Here is a 14,467-nt window from a genome sequence, read left to right as displayed (position 1 = left end):
CTTTGTCTCATTTTGGACGACATACTAAAGTATGACTTTTTTTGTCTCATTTTGGACGACATACTAAAGTATGACTTTTTTTGTCTCATTTTGGACGACATACTAACTTATGACTTTTTTGTCACATTTTGGACGACATACTAAAGTATGACTTTTTTGTCACATTTTGGACGACATACTAAAGTATGACTTTTTTGTCACATTTTGGACGACTGACTAAAGTATGACTTTTTTGTCACACTTTGGACGACATACTAACTTATGACTTTTTTGTCACATTTTGGACGACATACTAAAGTATGACTTTTTTGTCACACTTTGGACGACATACTAAAGTATGACTTTTGTCTCATTTTGGACGACAGACTAAAGTATGACTTTTTTGTCACATTTTGGACGACATACTAAAGTATGACTTTTTTGTCACACTTTGGACGATATACTAAAGTATGACTTTTGTCTCATTTTGGACGACATACTAAAGTATGACGTTTTTGTCTAATTTTGGACGACATACTGAAGTATGACATTTTTGTCTCATTTTGGACGACATACTAAAGTATGACTTTTTTGTCTCATTTTGGACGACAAACTAAACTATGACTTTTTTGTCCCATTTTGGACGACAGACTAAAGTATGACTTTTTTGTCACACTTTGGACGACATACTAAAGTATGACTTTTTTGTCTCATTTTGGACGACATACTAAAGTATGACTTTTTTGTCTCATTTTGGACGACGTACTAAAGTATGACTTTTGTCTCATTTTGGACGACATACTAAAGTATGACTTTTTTGTCACATTTTGGACGACGTACTAACTTATGACTTTTTTGTCACATTTTGGACGACATACTAAAGTATGACTTTTTTGTCACATTTTGGACGACATACTAAATTATGACTTTTTTGTCACATTTTGGACAACTGACTAAAGTATGACTTTTTTGTCACACTTTGGACGACATACTAACTTATGACTTTTTTGTCACATTTTGGACGACATACTAAAGTATGACTTTTTTGTCACACTTTGGACGACATACTGAAGTATGACATTTTTGTCTAATTTTGGACGACATACTAAAGTATGACTTTTGTCTCATTTTGGACGACATACTAAAGTATGACGTTTTTGTCTCATTTTGGACGACATACTAAAGTATGACTTTTTTGTCTCATTTTGGACGACATACTAAAGTATGACTTTTTTGTCTCATTTTGGACGACGTACTAAAGTATGACTTTTGTCTCATTTTGGACGACGTACTAAAGTATGACTTTTTTGTCTCATTTTGGACGACAGACTAAAGTATGACTTTTTTGTCACATTTTGGACGACATACTAAAGTATGACTTTTTTGTCACACTTTGGACGATATACTAAAGTATGACTTTTGTCTCATTTTGGACGACATACTAAAGTATGACGTTTTTGTCTCATTTTGGACGACATACTGAAGTATGACATTTTTGTCGACGACATTTTGACTTTTTTGTCTCATTTTGGACGACAAACTAAACTATGACTTTTTTGTCTCATTTTGGACGACATGCTAAAGTATGACTTTTTTGTCTAATTTTGGACAACATACTAAAGTATGACGTTTTTGTCTCATTTTGGACGACATACTAAAGTATGACTTTTTTGTCTCATTTTGGACGACATACTAAAGTATGACCTTTTTGTCTCATTTTGGACGACATACTAAAGTATGACTTTTTTGTCTCATTTTGGACGATGTACTTAAGTATGACTTTTGTCTCATTTTGGACGACATACTAAAGTATGACTTTTTTGTCACATTTTGGACGACATACTAAAGTATGACTTTTTTGTCACACTTTGGACGATATACTAAAGTATGACTTTTGTCTCATTTTGGACGACATACTAAAGTATGACGTTTTTGTCTCATTTTGGACGACGTACTAAAGTATGACTTTTGTCTCATTTTGGACGACGTACTAAAGTATGACTTTTTTGTCTCATTTTGGACGACAGACTAAAGTATGACTTTTTTGTCACATTTTGGACGACATACTAAAGTATGACTTTTTTGTCACACTTTGGACGATATACTAAAGTATGACTTTTGTCTCATTTTGGACGACATACTAAAGTATGACGTTTTTGTCTCATTTTGGACGACATACTGAAGTATGACATTTTTGTCTCATTTTGGACGACATACTAAAGTATGACTTTTTTGTCTCATTTTGGACGACAAACTAAACTATGACTTTTTTGTCTCATTTTGGACGACATGCTAAAGTATGACTTTTTTGTCTAATTTTGGACAACATACTAAAGTATGACTTTTTTGTCTAATTTTGGACAACATACTAAAGTATGACTTTTTTGTCTCATTTTGGACGACATACTAAAGTATGACTTTTTTGTCTCATTTTGGACGACATACTAAAGTATGACCTTTTTGTCTCATTTTGGACGACATACTAAAGTATGACTTTTGTCTCATTTTGGACGACATACTAAAGTATGACTTTTTTGTCACATTTTGGACGACATACTAACTTATGTCTTTTTTGTCACATTTTGGACGACATACTAAAGTATGACTTTTTTGTCACATTTTGGACGACATACTAAAGTATGACTTTTTTGTCACATTTTGGACGACTGACTAAAGTATGACTTTTTTGTCACACTTTGGACGACATACTAACTTATGACTTTTTTGTCACATTTTGGACGACATACTAAAGTATGACTTTTTTGTCACATTTTGGACGACATACTAAAGTATGACTTTTTTGTCACATTTTGGACGACACACTAAAGCATGACCTTTTTGTCAAATTTTGGACGACATACTAAAGTATGACATTTTTGTCACACTTTGGACGACATACTAAAGTATGACATTTTTGTCACACTTTGGACGACATACTAAAGTATGGCTTTTTTGTCAAATTTTGGACGACATACTAAACTATTACTTTTTTGTCACACTTTGGACGACATACTAACCTATGACATTTTTGTCACATTTTGGACGACATACTAACCTATGACTTTTTTGTCTCATATTGGACGACATACTAAAGTATGACTCTTGTCTCATTTTGGACAACATACTAAAGTATGACTTTTTTGTCTAATTTTGGACGACATACTAAAGTATGACTTTTTTGTCACACTTTGGACGACATACTGAAGTATGACATTTTTGTCTAATTTTGGACGACATACTAAAGTATGACTTTTGTCTCATTTTGGACGACATACTAAAGTATGACGTTTTTGTCTCATTTTGGACGACATACTAAAGTATGACTTTTTTGTCTCATTTTGGACGACATACTAAAGTATGACTTTTTTGTCTCATTTTGGACGACGTACTAAAGTATGACTTTTGTCTCATTTTGGACGACGTACTAAAGTATGACTTTTTTGTCTCATTTTGGACGACAGACTAAAGTATGACTTTTTTGTCACATTTTGGACGACATACTAAAGTATGACTTTTTTGTCACACTTTGGACGATATACTAAAGTATGACTTTTGTCTCATTTTGGACGACATACTAAAGTATGACGTTTTTGTCTCATTTTGGACGACATACTGAAGTATGACATTTTTGTCTCATTTTGGACGACATACTAAAGTATGACTTTTTTGTCTCATTTTGGACGACAAACTAAACTATGACTTTTTTGTCTCATTTTGGACGACATGCTAAAGTATGACTTTTTTGTCTAATTTTGGACAACATACTAAAGTATGACGTTTTTGTCTCATTTTGGACGACATACTAAAGTATGACTTTTTTGTCTCATTTTGGACGACATACTAAAGTATGACCTTTTTGTCTCATTTTGGACGACATACTAAAGTATGACTTTTTTGTCTCATTTTGGACGATGTACTTAAGTATGACTTTTGTCTCATTTTGGACGACATACTAAAGTATGACTTTTTTGTCACATTTTGGACGACATACTAAAGTATGACTTTTTTGTCACACTTTGGACGATATACTAAAGTATGACTTTTGTCTCATTTTGGACGACATACTAAAGTATGACGTTTTTGTCTCATTTTGGACGACGTACTAAAGTATGACTTTTGTCTCATTTTGGACGACGTACTAAAGTATGACTTTTTTGTCTCATTTTGGACGACAGACTAAAGTATGACTTTTTTGTCACATTTTGGACGACATACTAAAGTATGACTTTTTTGTCACACTTTGGACGATATACTAAAGTATGACTTTTGTCTCATTTTGGACGACATACTAAAGTATGACGTTTTTGTCTCATTTTGGACGACATACTGAAGTATGACATTTTTGTCTCATTTTGGACGACATACTAAAGTATGACTTTTTTGTCTCATTTTGGACGACAAACTAAACTATGACTTTTTTGTCTCATTTTGGACGACATGCTAAAGTATGACTTTTTTGTCTAATTTTGGACAACATACTAAAGTATGACTTTTTTGTCTCATTTTGGACGACAGACTAAAGTATGACTTTTTTGTCACATTTTGGACGACATACTAACTTATGTCTTTTTTGTCACATTTTGGACGACATACTAAAGTATGACTTTTTTGTCACATTTTGGACGACATACTAAAGTATGACTTTTTTGTCACATTTTGGACGACTGACTAAAGTATGACTTTTTTGTCACACTTTGGACGACATACTAACTTATGACTTTTTTGTCACATTTTGGACGACATACTAAAGTATGACTTTTTTGTCACACTTTGGACGACATACTAACTTATGACTTTTTTGTCACATTTTGGACGACATACTAAAGTATGACTTTTTTGTCACACTTTGGACGACATACTAACCTAGGGCATTTTTGACACATTTTGGACGACATACTAAATTATGACATTTTCGTCACATTTTGGATGACATACTAAATTATGACTTTTTTGTCACATTTTGGACGACATACTAAAGTATGATTTTTTTCTCTTATTTTGGACGACATACTAAACTATGATTTTTTTGTCTCATTTTGGACCACAGACTAAAGTATGACTTTTTTGTCACACTTTGGACGACATACTAAAGTATGACTTTTTTGTCTCATTTTGGACGACATACTAAAGTATGACTTTTTTGTCTCATTTTCGACGACATACTAAAGTATGACTTTTTTGTCTCATTTTGGACGACATACTAAACTGACTTTTTTGTCACACTTTGGACGACATACTAACTTATGACTTTTTTGTCACATTTTGGACGACATACTAAAGTATGACTTTTTTGTCACATTTTGGACGACATACTAAAGTATGACTTTTTTGTCACATTTTGGACGACACACTAAAGCATGACCTTTTTGTCAAATTTTGGACGACATACTAAAGTATGACATTTTTGTCACACTTTGGACGACATACTAAAGTATGACATTTTTGTCACACTTTGGACGACATACTAAAGTATGGCTTTTTTGTCAAATTTTGGACGACATACTAAACTATTACTTTTTTGTCACACTTTGGACGACATACTAACCTATGACATTTTTGTCACATTTTGGACGACATACTAACCTATGACTTTTTTGTCTCATATTGGACGACATACTAAAGTATGACTCTTGTCTCATTTTGGACAACATACTAAAGTATGACTTTTTTGTCTAATTTTGGACGACATACTAAAGTATGACTCTTGTCTCATTTTGGACGACTTACTAAAGTATGACTTTTTTGTCTAATTTTGGACGACATACTAAAGTATGACTTTTTTGTCTCATATTGGACGACATACTAAACTGACTTTTTTGTCTCATTTTGGACGACAGACTAAAGTTTGACTTTTTTGTCACATTTTGGACGACATACTAACTTATGACTTTTTTGTCACATTTTGGACGACATACTAAAGTATGACTTTTCGTCACATTTTGGACGACACACTAAAGCATGACTTTTTTGTCACATTTTGGACGACATACTAAAGTATGACCTTTTTGTCAAATTTTGGACGACATACTAAAGTATGACATTTTTGTCACACTTTGGACGACATACTAAAAGTATGACATTTTTGTCACACTTTGGACGACATACTAAACTATGACTTTTTTGTCACATTTTGGACGACATACTAACCTATGACTTTTTTGTCACATTTGGGACGACATACTAAAGTATGACTCTTGTCTCATTTTGGACAACATACTAAAGTATGACTTTTTTGTCTAATTTTGGACGACATACTAAAGTATGACTCTTGTCTCATTTTGGACGACTTACTAAAGTATGACTTTTTTGTCTAATTTTGGACGACATACTAAAGTATGACTTTTGTCTCATTTTGGACGACATACTAAAGTATGACTTTTGTCTCATTTTGGACGACATACTAAAGTATGACTTTTTTGTCTCATTTTGGACGACATACTAAACTGACTTTTTTGTCTCATTTTGGACGACAGACTAAAGTTTGACTTTTTTGTCACATTTTGGACGACATACTAACTTATGACTTTTTTGTCACATTTTGGACGACATACTAAAGTATGACTTTTTTGTCACATTTTGGACGACACACTAAAGCATGACTTTTTTGTCACATTTTGGACAACATACTAAAGTATGACCTTTTTGTCAAATTTTGGACGACATACTAAAGTATGGCTTTTTTGTCAAATTTTGGACGACATACTAAACTATTACTTTTTTGTCACATTTTGGACGACATACTAAAGCATGACATTTTTGTCTCATTTTGGACGACATACTAACCTATGGCATTTTTGTCACATTTTGGACGACATACTAAATTATGACATTTTTGTCACATTTTGGACGACATACTAAAGCATGACATTTTTGTCTCATTTTGGACAACATACTAAAGTATGACATTTTTGTCACATTTTGGACGGCATACTAACCTATGACATTTTTGTCACACTTTGGACGACATACTAACCTATGACTTTTTTGTCAAATTTTGGATGACATACTAAAGTATGACTTTTTTGTCACATTTTGGACGACATACTAAAGTATGACTTTTTTGTCACACTTTGGACGACATACTAAAGTATGACTTTTGTCTCATTTTGGACGACATACTAACCTATGACTTTTTTGTCACATTTTGGACGACATACTAAAGCATGACATTTTTGTCAAATTTTGGACGACATACTAAAGTATGACATTTTTGTCACACTTTGGACGACATACTAAAGTATGGCTTTTTTGTCAAATTTTGGACGACATACTAAAGCATGACATTTTTGTCAAATTTTGGACGACATACTAAAGCATGACATTTTTGTCTCATTTTGGACGAAATACTAAAGCATGACTTTTTTGTCTCATTTTGGACAACATACTAACCTATGACATTTTTGTCACATTTTGGACGGCATACTAAAAGCATGACATTTTTGTCTCATTTTGGACGACATACTAACTTACGACTTTTTTGTCACATTTTGGACGACATACTAAAGTATGACTTTTTTGTCACATTTTGGACAACATACTAAAGTATGACATTTTTGTCTCATTTTGGACAACATACTAACCTATGACTTTTTTTGTCACACTTTGGACGACATAGTAAAGTGTGACATTTTTGTCACACTTTGGACAACATACTAAAGTATGACTTTTTTGTCACATTTTGGACGACATACTAAAGCATGACATTTTTGTCAAATTTTGGACGACATACTAAAGCATGACATTTTTGTCCCATTTTGGACGACATACTAAAGTATGACATTGTTGACACACTTTGGACGACATACTAAAGTATGACATTTTTGTCACACTTTGGACGACATACTAAAGCATGACTTTTTTGTCACATTTTGGACAACATACTAAAGTATGACCTTTTTGTCAAATTTTGGACGACATACTAAAGTATGGCTTTTTTGTCAAATTTTGGACGACATACTAAACTATTACTTTTTTGTCACATTTTGGACGACATACTAAAGCATGACATTTTTGTCTCATTTTGGACGACATACTAACCTATGGCATTTTTGTCACATTTTGGACGACATACTAAATTATGACATTTTTGTCACATTTTGGACGACATACTAAAGCATGACATTTTTGTCTCATTTTGGACAACATACTAAAGTATGACATTTTTGTCACATTTTGGACGGCATACTAACCTATGACATTTTTGTCACACTTTGGACGACATACTAACCTATGACTTTTTTGTCAAATTTTGGATGACATACTAAAGTATGACTTTTTTGTCACATTTTGGACGACATACTAAAGTATGACTTTTTTGTCACACTTTGGACGACATACTAAAGTATGACTTTTGTCTCATTTTGGACGACATACTAACCTATGACTTTTTTGTCACATTTTGGACGACATACTAAAGCATGACATTTTTGTCAAATTTTGGACGACATACTAAAGTATGACATTTTTGTCACACTTTGGACGACATACTAAAGTATGGCTTTTTTGTCAAATTTTGGACGACATACTAAAGCATGACATTTTTGTCAAATTTTGGACGACATACTAAAGCATGACATTTTTGTCTCATTTTGGACGAAATACTAAAGCATGACTTTTTTGTCTCATTTTGGACAACATACTAACCTATGACATTTTTGTCACATTTTGGACGGCATACTAAAAGCATGACATTTTTGTCTCATTTTGGACGACATACTAACTTACGACTTTTTTGTCACATTTTGGACGACATACTAAAGTATGACTTTTTTGTCACATTTTGGACAACATACTAAAGTATGACATTTTTGTCTCATTTTGGACAACATACTAACCTATGACTTTTTTTGTCACACTTTGGACGACATAGTAAAGTGTGACATTTTTGTCACACTTTGGACAACATACTAAAGTATGACTTTTTTGTCACATTTTGGACGACATACTAAAGCATGACATTTTTGTCAAATTTTGGACGACATACTAAAGCATGACATTTTTGTCCCATTTTGGACGACATACTAAAGTATGACATTGTTGACACACTTTGGACGACATACTAAAGTATGACATTTTTGTCACACTTTGGACGACATACTAAAGTATGGCTTTTTTGTCAAATTTTGGACGACATACTTAAAGCATGACATTTTTGTCAAATTTTGGACGACATACTAAAGTATGACATTTTTGTCACACTTTGGACGACATACTAAAGTATGATATTTTTGTCACACTTTGGACGACATACTAAAGTATGGCTTTTTTGTCACATTTTGGTCGACTTACTAAACTATGACATTTTTGTCACATTTTGGACGACATACTAAAGCATGACATTTTTGTCACACTTTGGACGACATACTAAAGCATGACATTTTTGTCACATTTTGGACGACATACTAAACTATGACTTTTTTGTCACATTTTGGACGACATACTAACCTATGACATTTTTGTCACACTTTGGACGACATACTAACTTATGACTTTTTTGTCACATTTTGGACGACATACTAAAGTATGACTTTTTTGTCACACTTTGGACGACATACTAAAGTATGACTTTTGTCTCATTTTGGACGACATAATAACCTATGACTTTTTTGTCACATTTTGGACGACATACTAAAGTATGACATTTTTGTCACACTTTGGACGACATACTAAAGTATGATATTTTTGTCACACTTTGGACGACATACTAAAGTATGGCTTTTTTGTCTCATTTTGGACGAAATACTAAAGCATGACTTTTTTGTCTCATTTTGGACGACATACTAACCTATGACTTTTTGTCACATTTTGGACGACATACTAAAGTATGACTTTTTTGTCAAATTTTGGACGACATACTAAAGCATGACATTTTTGTCAAATTTCGGACGACATACTAAAGCATGACATTTTTGTCTCATTTTGGACGACTTACTAAACTATGACATTTTTGTCACATTTTGGACGACATACTAAAGCATGACATTTTTGTCACACTTTGGACGACATACTAAAGCATGACATTTTTGTCACATTTTGGACGACATACTAAACTATGACTTTTTTGTCACATTTTGGACGACATACTAACCTATGACTTTTTTGTCACATTTTGGAAGACATACTCAAGTATGACATTTTTGTCACATTTTGGACGGCATACTAACCTATGACATTTTTGTCACATTTTGGACGACATACTAAACTATGACTTTTTTGTCACATTTTGGACGACATACTAACCTATGACGTTTTTGTCACATTTTGGACGGCATACTAAAGCATGACATTTTTGTCACATTTTGGACGACATACTAAACTATGACATTTTTGTCTCATTTTGGACAACATACTAAAGTATGACTTTTTTGTCACATTTTGGACGGCATACTAACCTATGACATTTTTGTCACATTTTGGACGACATACTAACCTATGACATTTTTGTCACATTTTGGACGGCATACTAACCTATGACATTTTTGTCATATTTTGGACGACACACTAAAGCATGACATTTTTGTCACATTTTGGACGACATACTAAACTATGACTTTTTTGTCACATTTTGGACGACATACTAACCTATGACGTTTTTGTCACATTTTGGACGACATACTAAAGTATGACATTTTTGTCACATTTTGGACAACATACTAAAGTATGACATTTTTGTCACATTTTGGACGGCATACTAACCTATGACATTATTGTCACATTTTGGACGACATACTAACCTATGACATTTTTGTCACATTTTGGACGGCATACTAAAGCATGACATTTTTGTCACATTTTGGACGACATACTAACCTATGACGTTTTTGTCACATTTTGGACGACATACTAAAGTATGACATTTTTGTCACATTTTGGACAACATACTAAAGTATGACATTTTTGTCACATTTTGGACGACATACTAACCTATGACTTTTTTGTCACATTTTGGACGACATACTTAAACTATTACTTTTTTGTCACATTTTGGACGACATACTAAAGCATGACATTTTTGTCTCATTTTGGACGACATACTAACCTATGGCATTTTTGTCACATTTTGGACGACATACTAAACCATGACATTTTTGTCTCATTTTGGACAACATACTAACCTATGACATTTTTGTCACATTTTGGACGACATACTAAAGCATGACATTTTTGTCACATTTTGGACGACATACTAAACTGTGACTTTTTTGTCACATTTTGGACAACATACTTAAGTATGACATTTTTGTCACATTTTGGACGACATACTAAACCATGACTTTTTTTGTCACATTTTGGACGACATACCAAAGTATGACATTTTTGTCACATTTTGGACGGCATACTAAAGCATGACATTTTTGTCTCATTTTGGACGACATACTAAACTATGGCATTTTTGTCACATTTTGGACGACATACTAAATTATGACATTTTTGTCTCATTTTGGACAACATACTAAAGTATGACATTTTTGTCACATTTTGGACGGCATACTAAAAGCATGACATTTTTGTCTCATTTTGGACGACATACTAACTTACGACTTTTTTGTCACATTTTGGACGACATACTAAAGTATGACTTTTTTGTCACATTTTGGACAACATACTAAAGTATGACATTTTTGTCTCATTTTGGACAACATACTAACCTATGACTTTTTTTGTCACACTTTGGACGACATAGTAAAGTGTGACATTTTTGTCACACTTTGGACAACATACTAAAGTATGACATTTTTGTCAAATTTTGGACGACATACTAAAGCATGACATTTTTGTCCCATTTTGGACGACATACTAAAGTATGACATTTTTGACACACTTTGGACGACATACTAAAGTATGACATTTTTGTCACACTTTGGACGACATACTAAAGTATGGCTTTTTTGTCAAATTTTGGACGACATACTTAAAGCATGACATTTTTGTCAAATTTTGGACGACATACTAAAGTATGACATTTTTGTCACACTTTGGACGACATACTAAAGTATGATATTTTTGTCACACTTTGGACGACATACTAAAGTATGGCTTTTTTGTCACATTTTGGTCGACTTACTAAACTATGACATTTTTGTCACATTTTGGACGACATACTAAAGCATGACATTTTTGTCACACTTTGGACGACATACTAAAGCATGACATTTTTGTCACATTTTGGACGACATACTAAACTATGACTTTTTTGTCACATTTTGGACGACATACTAACCTATGACTTTTTTGTCACATTTTGGACGACATACTCAAGTATGACATTTTTGTCACATTTTGGACGGCATACTAACCTATGACATTTTTGTCACATTTTGGACGACATACTAAACTATGACTTTTTGTCAAATTTTGGACGACATACTAAAGTATGGCTTTTTTGTCAAATTTTGGACGACATACTAAAGCATGACATTTTTGTCAAATTTTGGACGACATACTAAAGCATGACATTTTTGTCTCATTTTGGACGAAATACTAAAGCATGACTTTTTTGTCTCATTTTGGACGACATACTAACCTATGACTTTTTGTCACATTTTGGACGACATACTAAAGTATGACTTTTTTGTCAAATTTTGGACGACATACTAAAGCATGACATTTTGGTCAAATTTCGGGCGACATACTAAAGCATGACATTTTTGTCTCATTTTGGACGACATACTAACTTACGACTTTTTTGTCACATTTTGGACGACATACTAAAGTATGACTTTTTTTGTCACATTTTGGACAACATACTAAAGTATGACATTTTTGTCTCATTTTGGACGACATACTAACCTATGACATTTTTGTCACACTTTGGACGACATACTAACTTATGACTTTTTTGTCACATTTTGGACGACATACTAAAGTATGACTTTTTTGTCACACTTTGGACGACATACTAAAGTATGACTTTTGTCTCATTTTGGACGACATACTAACCTATGACTTTTTTGTCACATTTTGGACGACATACTAAAGTATGACATTTTTGTCACACTTTGGACGACATACTAAAGTATGACATTTTTGTCACACTTTGGACGACATACTAAAGTATGGCTTTTTTGTCTCATTTTGGACGAAATACTAAAGCATGACTTTTTTGTCTCATTTTGGACGACATACTAACCTATGACTTTTTGTCACATTTTGGACGACATACTAAAGTATGACTTTTTTGTCAAATTTTGGACGACATACTAAAGCATGACATTTTTGTCAAATTTCGGACGACATACTAAAGCATGACATTTTTGTCTCATTTTGGACGACTTACTAAACTATGACATTTTTGTCACATTTTGGACGACATACTAAACTATGACTTTTTTGTCACATTTTGGACGACATACTAACCTATGACTTTTTTGTCACATTTTGGAAGACATACTCAAGTATGACATTTTTGTCACATTTTGGACGGCATACTAACCTATGACATTTTTGTCACATTTTGGACGACATACTAAACTATGACTTTTTTGTCACATTTTGGACGACATACTAACCTATGACGTTTTTGTCACATTTTGGACGGCATACTAAAGCATGACATTTTTGTCACATTTTGGACGGCATACTAAAGCATGACATTTTTGTCACATTTTGGACGACATACTAAACTATGACATTTTTGTCTCATTTTGGACAACATACTAAAGTATGACTTTTTCGTCACATTTTGGACGGCATACTAACCTATGACATTTTTGTCACATTTTGGACGACATACTAACCTATGACATTTTTGTCACATTTTGGACGGCATACTAACCTATGACATTTTTGTCATATTTTGGACGACACACTAAAGCATGACTTTTTTGTCACATTTTGGACGACATACTAAACTATGACTTTTTTGTCACATTTTGGACGACATACTAACCTATGACGTTTTTGTCACATTTTGGACGACATACTAAAGCATGACATTTTTGTCACATTTTGGACAACATACTAAAGTATGACATTTTTGTCACATTTTGGACGGCATACTAACCTATGACATTATTGTCACATTTTGGACGACATACTAACCTATGACATTTTTGTCACATTTTGGACGGCATACTAAAGCATGACATTTTTGTCACATTTTGGACGACATACTAACCTATGACGTTTTTGTCACATTTTGGACGACATACTAAAGTATGACATTTTTGTCACATTTTGGACAACATACTAAAGTATGACATTTTTGTCACATTTTGGACGACATACTAACCTATGACTTTTTTGTCACATTTTGGACGACATACTTAAACTATTACTTTTTTGTCACATTTTGGACGACATACTAAAGCATGACATTTTTGTCTCATTTTGGACGACATACTAACCTATGGCATTTTTGTCACATTTTGGACGACATACTAAACCATGACATTTTTGTCTCATTTTGGACAACATACTAACCTATGACATTTTTGTCACATTTTGGACGACATACTAAAGCATGACATTTTTGTCACATTTTGGACGA

This window comes from Solea solea, chromosome 10 (genome assembly GCF_958295425.1).
Source record: "Solea solea chromosome 10, fSolSol10.1, whole genome shotgun sequence".
NCBI classification, from domain to species: Eukaryota; Metazoa; Chordata; class Actinopteri; order Pleuronectiformes; family Soleidae; genus Solea; species Solea solea.
The sequence above is the reverse complement of the archived record's forward strand: the minus strand, read 5'-3'. Positions refer to the sequence as shown.